This window comes from Cyphomyrmex costatus, unplaced genomic scaffold, assembly GCF_001594065.2.
Source record: "Cyphomyrmex costatus isolate MS0001 unplaced genomic scaffold, Ccosl1.0 scaffold334, whole genome shotgun sequence".
Lineage (NCBI taxonomy): Eukaryota > Metazoa > Arthropoda > Insecta > Hymenoptera > Formicidae > Cyphomyrmex > Cyphomyrmex costatus.
The window spans coordinates 16,053-25,108 of record NW_017277493.1 but is presented as its reverse complement, the minus strand read 5'-3'; positions in this window follow the sequence as shown (position 1 = coordinate 25,108).

The following is a 9,056-nucleotide window of genomic DNA, read 5'->3' as shown; positions in this document are numbered from 1 at the left end:
AATTATTGATATCATGTGACTTATTTAAGATGTAATAATGACGTCATCTTTTTTTTACCAATTAATTAAGTCATTTATTTATGACGTCTTAAAGATGTCATACTTGATGACGTCGAATAAATGGCCAATCGCCGACATATTAATAACGTTATTAATGATGAATTAATAACGTCATATATTTATTCCGTTAATAACACGAAAATAATAAATCTTTTCGACGTCGACTTATGACGTTATGTACCTGTGACAAATTCACGTCATTTTAAACGTCATTCATCATTTTAAAGTCACTTTCGTCATAAGAATGTTTAAATAATGACGTTAAATAGACGATACCTTGCTACCTGGAATATCTTTAAAATTTGTTTTTTTTTATATTTATATATAATAGAACTGTAGAACTTTGAAAAGTGTTACTGAAATTGTCCTTATTTTTTTTTTTTATATATATTAATAGAATATCATACCAACTTCACAGATCCACTGAATCGATGTTTTCACGCAAAATAAATAATTTGTTTTCTATTCTTGCACTAAACTGTACTAGAATTTTCTTTCTCGTTTTCAACAAATAAACATATGCCTGTCTCACTTCAAGTTCCAAAAGTGTACGCTAGTATTTAGCCACAGAATAAACAAATCTAATGATTTGAAAGAAACATCTGCTCTATAAATCGAAATATTAACCGTCAAAAACGAATTTTAAGAAGAAAATCTCACTTTTCGAGTAAGAAAATCAACTTTTTCTTTTTTGCGGAATCTTTTACTTTAATATCTTCATTTTCTTAAAATTGTGTATTAAAATTTATAATCTCGGAATTACAAACTCTTTGATCGAATATCCTACCGAACGCTGCTTCGAGAAGGACCTGACTGAGCGCAGGTATACGATTTAGTACAGTCCACATCTGCCGACTTTATTCTCAGAACGAGGGTCAGGTTAGTTTAGGGACAATTATGTTTTCCAACTGTAAAATTCTCAGTAGTTCTTTAACCTCCGAGTAAAACTACCATACTATCGCAAGATTTCGATAAATAAAAATCCACACCATATTGCTAAGTGGGATCTGATAGTCCGCAGAGCGTGAGTCGTGAATAACATCACAGCTGAACACCGAGCTTAAAAAAAAAGGTAAAATATCTACACTATACATTAACTTTAATAAAATACAAATATCTTCATTACACTTTCATTCATTAAGATCATATTTATATATTCGTTATTATTACTTTCACTTATATATTTATTAAAATATCTTCAATCAGGATAACATTTCAAATCCGAAGGAGACTTTCTGTCACAGAAGTAAAAATAATTTTACTTCTGTGACAGAAGTAAATATAATTCTGTGACAGAACAATATAGAAAAATTTGTCTGCATAATTACAATATCTTGTGCATAATAAAAGTATTGTTGAGAATATTGGCGAGCGAAAGACACTGTGGTATCTCACTCTTAGTAGTAACAGACAGTTTAAATTTTTTTAAACAAAAAATTTTTTACAACTATTTAACGTTCATATAAAAAATAAAATTTATATACATGTTTCTTCGCAGAATAATATGAGAAATAGAACTAAATTATTTTCAAACAGTAAAATGTTGGTTGGTCGGTTAATGAATTAAAACTAGGGATAAACTTACCGCTCATCTATCTACGTATTCAGCCTTATTTCATTCACTGCTGGATGTCGGCCTCTTCCACCTTTTCCATTCTATTGTCGCACCGGCAGAAATGCTGTACCTCGGCGTTCGGCGAGCGGCGTATGTAATACACGTAACGTTACAAATATGAGTGCCGTTTTGTTTAAATATCAAAATTTGGTATTCATATTTGCAACATATCGTGCATAATAAAAGTATTGTTGTGAATATTGGCGAGCGAAAGACACTGGGGTATCTCACTCTTAGTAGTAACAGATGCGTGAGACAGGACACTACGAGCAGGCACCACGTCCAATTACTCTTTCTCTCAGTTCAAATTTTTTTAAACAAAAAATTGTTTATAACTATTTAACGATCACATAAAAAATAAAGTTTAGATACATGTTTTTTCGCAGAATAATATAAAAAATCGAACTAAATTATTTTCAAACAGTAAAATGTTGGTTGGTCGGTTATTGAATTAAAACTAGGGATAAACTTACCGCTCGTCTATCTACGTTCAGCTTTATTTCATTCACTGCTGGATATCGGCCTCTTCCAACCTTTTCCATTCTATTGTCGCACCGCGTGTCCCTCGGCGTTCGGCGAGCGGCGTATGTAATACACGTAACGTTACAAATATGAGCACTATTTTGTTTAAATATCAAAATTTGTTTTAACATGCAATTTTAATGTATCTGCTTGAAATTTGCTTCCGTTACATTTACATGAAATTTCATGTCTTTTTTAACAGTGTAGTAGTAACAGATGCGTGAGACAGGACACTACGAGCAGGCACCACGTCCAATTACCCTTTCTCTCAGTTCAAATTTTTTTAAACAAAAAATTGTTTATAACTATTTAACGATCACATAAAAAATAAAGTTTAGATACATGTTTCTTCGCAGAATAATATGAGAAATAGAACTAAATTATTTTCAAACAGTAAAATGTTGGTTGGTCGGTTAATGAATTAAAACTAGGGGTAAACTTATCGCTCATCTATCTACGTATTCAGCCTTATTTCATTCACTGCTGGATATCGGCCTCTTCCACCTTTTCCATTCTATTGTCGCACCGGCAGAAATGCTGTCCCTCGGCGTTCGGCGAGCGGCGTATGTAATACACGTAACATCACAAATATGAGTGCCATTTTGTTTAAATATCAAAATTTGGTATCCATATTTGCGACATATCGTGCGTAATAAAAGTATTGTTGTGAATATTGGCGAGCGAAAGACACTGGGGTATCTCACTCTTAGTAGTAACAGATGCGTGAGACAGGACACTACGAGCAGGCACCACGTCCAATTACCCTTTCTCTCAGTTCAAATTTTTTTAAACAAAAAATTGTTTATAACTATTTAACGATCACATAAAAAATAAAGTTTAGATACATGTTTTTTCGCAGAATAATATAAAAAATCGAACTAAATTATTTTCAAACAGTAAAATGTTGGTTGGTCGGTTATTGAATTAAAACTAGGGATAAACTTACCGCTCGTCTATCTACGTTCAGCTTTATTTCATTCACTGCTGGATATCGGCCTCTTCCAACCTTTTCCATTCTATTGTCGCACCGCGTGTCCCTCGGCGTTCGGCGAGCGGCGTATGTAATACACGTAACGTTACAAATATGAGTACCAATTTGTTTAAATATCAAAATTTGTATTCATATTTGCAACATATCGTGCGTAATAAAAGTATTGTTGTGAATATTGGCGAGCGAAAGACACTGGAGTATCTCACTCTTAGTAGTAACAGATGCGTGAGACAGGACACCACGGAGCAGGCACCGCGTCCAATTACTCTTTCTCTGTCGATCGTGCACCTTGCGTTAAGGATAAAATATCCGAGCGATGCAAAAATAATTTTGTAATAATTCCATTACTGTGAGTCACCGTCAAAGTAACTTATCACAATAAAGTTTTTACTATGCTGAGGATGACTTTGTAAAGTCGAAACGTTCCGAATTGATATTATTGATTGTAATAAATTTATTGAATTATAATAACAAATATAGCTCATTGTTTTTTGAATTTGTATTGTTGTGAATATTGGCGAGCGAAAGACACTGGGGTATCTCACTCTTAGTAGTAACAGATACGTGAAACAGGACACCATGCCCTGCCACGAGCAGCCACCGTGCCCAATTACTCTTTCTGACGATCGTGCGCCCTGCGTTAAGGATAAAATATCCGAGCGTCTCCCCACTACTTTCACCCTTCGCGCTCCATACCTCTCCACCGCGCTTCTAATAATAGGTATGTGTGTGCTTCGGTACGAATATGTATAGCGCCGCACGCCGAAAACCGAGGGGCGCATTTCTGCCGGTTGCGTGTACATGGTCTTTCGAAGAAGGAATTTGTTATTAAAACACCACGCTTACGTGTTTATGAGTGTGCATATTTCTACTGATATATTGGACCTACAATATTTTTAACGCTGAATCCGAACGGCGATGACAAAGATACTCTCGGAGGTTCGCCATTGTCTTTCGAGAGGTGGCAATCGAATCAAATTTGATGTTCTGGACGAATGTGAATGCTGGTTCTCTTTGGCACAGAGAACAGTTACACTACGCCCTGCGCTATGATCGCTATTTACGTAACCGCTCGCCTATTTGTTATGCATGTAAAATTATGAACTCGTGCAATTATTCGTGCCATATATTTTTACAACTTTCCATGCAAATCACCGTTCCACAGATTTCCAAGTTCGTACGCGAAGCAAGACTTGATTAAAGAAAAATATTTTTCTTTTACAAGGGGTGAAGGAAAGCGAGAATTTTTCGTACATATCAGTATTCAGTTGCGTAGGGTTCCGTCCGTCTCCTATCCTCTCCTGCTCTCCCTTCTCTGTCTATCCCGTTATTTGCTAATTATTTCTTGTTATAATTGAAAACATGATTAATTGTTCTGGAAAATTTCCCGTGTGTAAAATTGAGAAATTTTAATAATTCTCATGCTCCATTTGAATTATAATTGTAAACATGTCTGTAGTAATGTAATATTGATAAATTGTGCATTTAATAAAACATAATTTCACGTCATTTGAGAATAATAGCAATAAATTTCCAATATGAAAATTGCTGTAATTATTTAGATTAATAATTCGTTATTGCTGTATTATTACTACAGTTTAGGGTATCTATAATGAAATTATTCTAAATAGGTATACATTTTGATTAGAATTATTTAACAGTATAACAGTTTATATTTTACAATTAATATAACGGAATGATTAGAGATTCCTATTGCATTTCCTAAAAAAAAAAAAAAAAAAGTAATTTCGATGGGAATTTAACTACGAATTATTGCTTTATTATACATGCTCAGATTTCGTACTGCTGATTTCGTACTCCCTACGTAAGCCCCGTGCATCGCGAAAATTGGCATCGTTTATGGCAGAATTTGCCTATGTTGCATCGCATTTATAATAGCTCATCTGCTCATTTTAGAATAAGCTCCTTTGAGCTTATTCTACTACATCACACAACACGCCCTTGCGTATCAATGCGTATGTTATAATGGGAGGCTTATTTGAAGATAAGGAGGAAATGCGCAGTCATGTATGTAACATGTACAAAGGTATCCGTATACTCCTCTAATTCCGATTTAAGGATACGTATTATGTGTACAGTATAATGATGCTTCCAATTATTAGAGATTAGTTGATATTTCCTTCAGATTCCGTCTCCCTTAATACTTACCACTGAAAAATGCGTGCTTTTAGTACTGTATGTCGCGAATGGAATAATGAGGATTAGGTACGTCAAGCGCAAATCTGTCGAAATATACAATCTCTACCCTATTGCACAGTGCGTTAAGCCGGTTATAATGTCGCGATTGATTTTCGTGATGTGCGGCGCGCAGCGCTTGGAATGAGGGGAAGCAGCGAGATCCGGGCTTCGATTACACGTACATACACAGCTGTGCTTATATATATGTATATAAATGTAAATTTACGTTTATCTATATATTTATATGTAAATGTAAATTTCGTAACCAAAGGGTGTGTCTTCTAAAATTAATGTTATTAATAGGGAAATTTATGTTTCTATTTATGCGAACTATGTGTACAGTGTCTGTAGAGACACAAGATAATTCTAATGTAATCATTTTAAAAGAAATTTTAATAACCGGATTTTTGCACGAATTTATAATGCAAGATTTGGACCATATAATTTTTTTCAATTTTCAAATTGTAGGTTACAATTAAATATTTGTTAATATATTTTCCAGACATTTGCGAATTTATGTATATATTCCACAAGATTTCCTTTATATTTATACTCTCTCTCTATATAATATTATATTATATCTTACTGCATTGTTATTTGCGATGATGCTGCGCCGTTTAGTACTGTATTTCTCTCGTTAGCAACGCGGTAGCCTGGTAACCATGGTAATCTGATAACCGTGTCGATATAGCAATTGATTTTCACAATTCGAGCTTCGGGTTCCGGGCTGGCGGATTCTGACTAATTATCAGCAGCTTCATTCTATATAAAGGCAAATTTCGTAGTTGAACGATTTCTTCCGTTCATGTAAAGAAATTTACATTTTTATTTATGCAAGCTGTGCATAATAATGTCCGTAAAAATACAAGAATTATATTTTAGAAAAAATTTTAATAACTGGCTTTTTCTATAAATTTATAGTGCAAGAAACAGACCATGTATAATGGTTCTTTTTCATTTATAAATTGCATATTATAATTAAACGTTCGTTAACATTTTTTCTGGACATCCGCAAATCTATGTAAATATTCCGCAAGATTTTTTATATTTATATTACATAACATTACATCTTATTTTTTTTACATCTTATTTTTTTTTGTTATGTACAATGATGTCACGACGTTTCGCAGATATTTTAAACACGATTGTCGGTATGTATACTATACGACTACACAAAACATTGCAGAAACCAGGACCTCGACGGTTACTACGTGCCACACAATTGATTTTCGCGTCGGGTGATGCTTGAGGTGGGGCAAGTAGGGAGAGGGCAACGAGATCAAAGCCTCAGGCTATCGAGCTCGAATCGCGATTATTATCGACAGCTTTATTCTACATGGACACAAATTTTGTAATCAAACGATGTTTCTACCAGAGATTTTACCATTAATATTATAAAAAGAAATTTATATTATGATTTGCAAGCTGTACATATCTATACAATATCTGTTAAGAATTATATTTTATATAAGAGAAATTTTAATAATTGGATTTTTATACGAATTGATTTTGTACGAATCAGATCGTACAATTCTTTTTCATTTTTATATTGTAGGTTGTAATTAAACATTCGTTTAATATTTCCTTTCTGACCATTCGCGAATCCATGAAATATTTTTCGCAAGGTTTTTTTCATTTATTCATTTTGCTGCGCTTTCTGTTTAATTTTTACCTTATTTATTTTGGCGTTAAATCGCAAACAACGCAACGATATTTCTACAAAATATACGATATTTCTACAAAATTAAGAATAATTTTCGTAAATGTTTTCAAACATATATCGCACATGAGAAATATGAACATTATATTGATTGAACACTGAAAATTTTTAAAAATATAAGTATAGATTTAAATCTAAAAATAATTTTTTTAATCGAGATTATTAAAATCTCGATTAAAATATTATAATAACGTAGGAAACTGAAGCATGTTGAATTGATGAGCGATACCATAAAACTTTGACATTCCAATAATCATTTAAGCATCCTGCATAATTATTTTTATGATCCAATAAATTATTTTTAGATTTGTCACGCTACGTTTAGATCAGCTACGTTTTTAAATGCTCGGTCTTCCCGTATACAGCATCTAATTAAGATGTATGATCGTCCTACAAATCAGGTTAAAAATCAATCGTTTCAACATCCATTACGAATGAAATAACAGAATATATTTCCCAGTAATACGTAATAAAGATATAATTAACATATAAAGTAGGATAAAAGCGGTAATGTGTGTAAACGGAGATTACAAGGAAAGACAACGCGTTTTTGCCGTTTATCGCGTCACGTCGATTAGTTTCTCTTAATATGCGCGCGCGAAGTGATATTATATTTCTTCCATTGATCGTCACGGGAGTAACTATTCCGGATGATCTCGAACGGATGGGGCCGAGATTACATCCACTTATATTAACGCTTTGCCTCAATGCACGCCACTTATGTTGCAATTTAGCACAAATATCATTCCCAGTTCAGTTTTCGCTGATGTAACGATTCACACATACATAATAAGATTTTCATATGAAAAATTAAAGAACGACTGTCGAGATTTACGTACTGTTTCACATATATTTTTTAAATAATATATACTATATATTACGAGAAAAAGGACGTTATTATAAATCTGATACTTTGATCCAATTGCAATTGATTTATTCTAACAAAGGTCTATTTAAAAATCTTTGATTCTTATTATTGATTATAAAAATTAATAATAATTTAATTGCAAATTGCAAAAATTAAAATTTTAGGTAAATCATAACGTAAATTTTCAAGTATCTTAGAAATATTTTATGAAATTATGTAATAGATTGAACGTTGTCGACTTATTATAGACTAAAAATAATAATTACTATTATTCTCTATTCTTTTTATGCGTAATGATGATAATTCTGTGAACTTTACGAAGTCTCGAGAGATTATATAACGCGTAATATAACAAGGTCCTGCTCTTTCTACGTACTATCGCTTTATATGCTTTTGTTTACAGCTTATCATTATCTTCGCTTCCACTCCATAAGAAAACTAATTACGTTTTCAAACAAACGATTATTTAATCTATAAGATAATATATTATTTAAATTCATAAAGAAGAAGGATATAGATACGAATTACACAACAAAAAAATATATCCAGGAAATATCCTTGAAAAACGGTAATAAGTTAATCGAATGAAAGGTAGAAAGGAAATACCAAATAATGAAACATTATGAATGAAAAAAAAAACGAATAAATGAATGACCAACGATCGTAACAAAATTGTGCATGATACAGTTGAATTCGCTTTACTACCGACGCGCGGCGGTATCTCATGCGTAACGAGGGTCAAGTTCTTTGAAGATTACGCAACAATTATTGTCTCGAATATCTCGTTTTCCTTTTAAAACAATATGTTGTATCATAAATCGCTCGTAAACTGTTTAATTACATTTTGAAAAAGAAAATATTTGTGAAAGGCTCAATAAGTATTAAACAACTAATATAATGAAATAAGGGCAAATGAGCAAATTTTCATTAGAATCTTTAAATCAATCTAATATATTGCGAAGAATATCACGTAATGTTGGCGTTTCGTTCGGCTTCCAATACTGGACTCATCAGTAAGGTATTGTAATGGAAGCCTCTCTCTCTCTCTCTCTCTCTCTCTCTCTCTCTCTCTCTCTCTCTC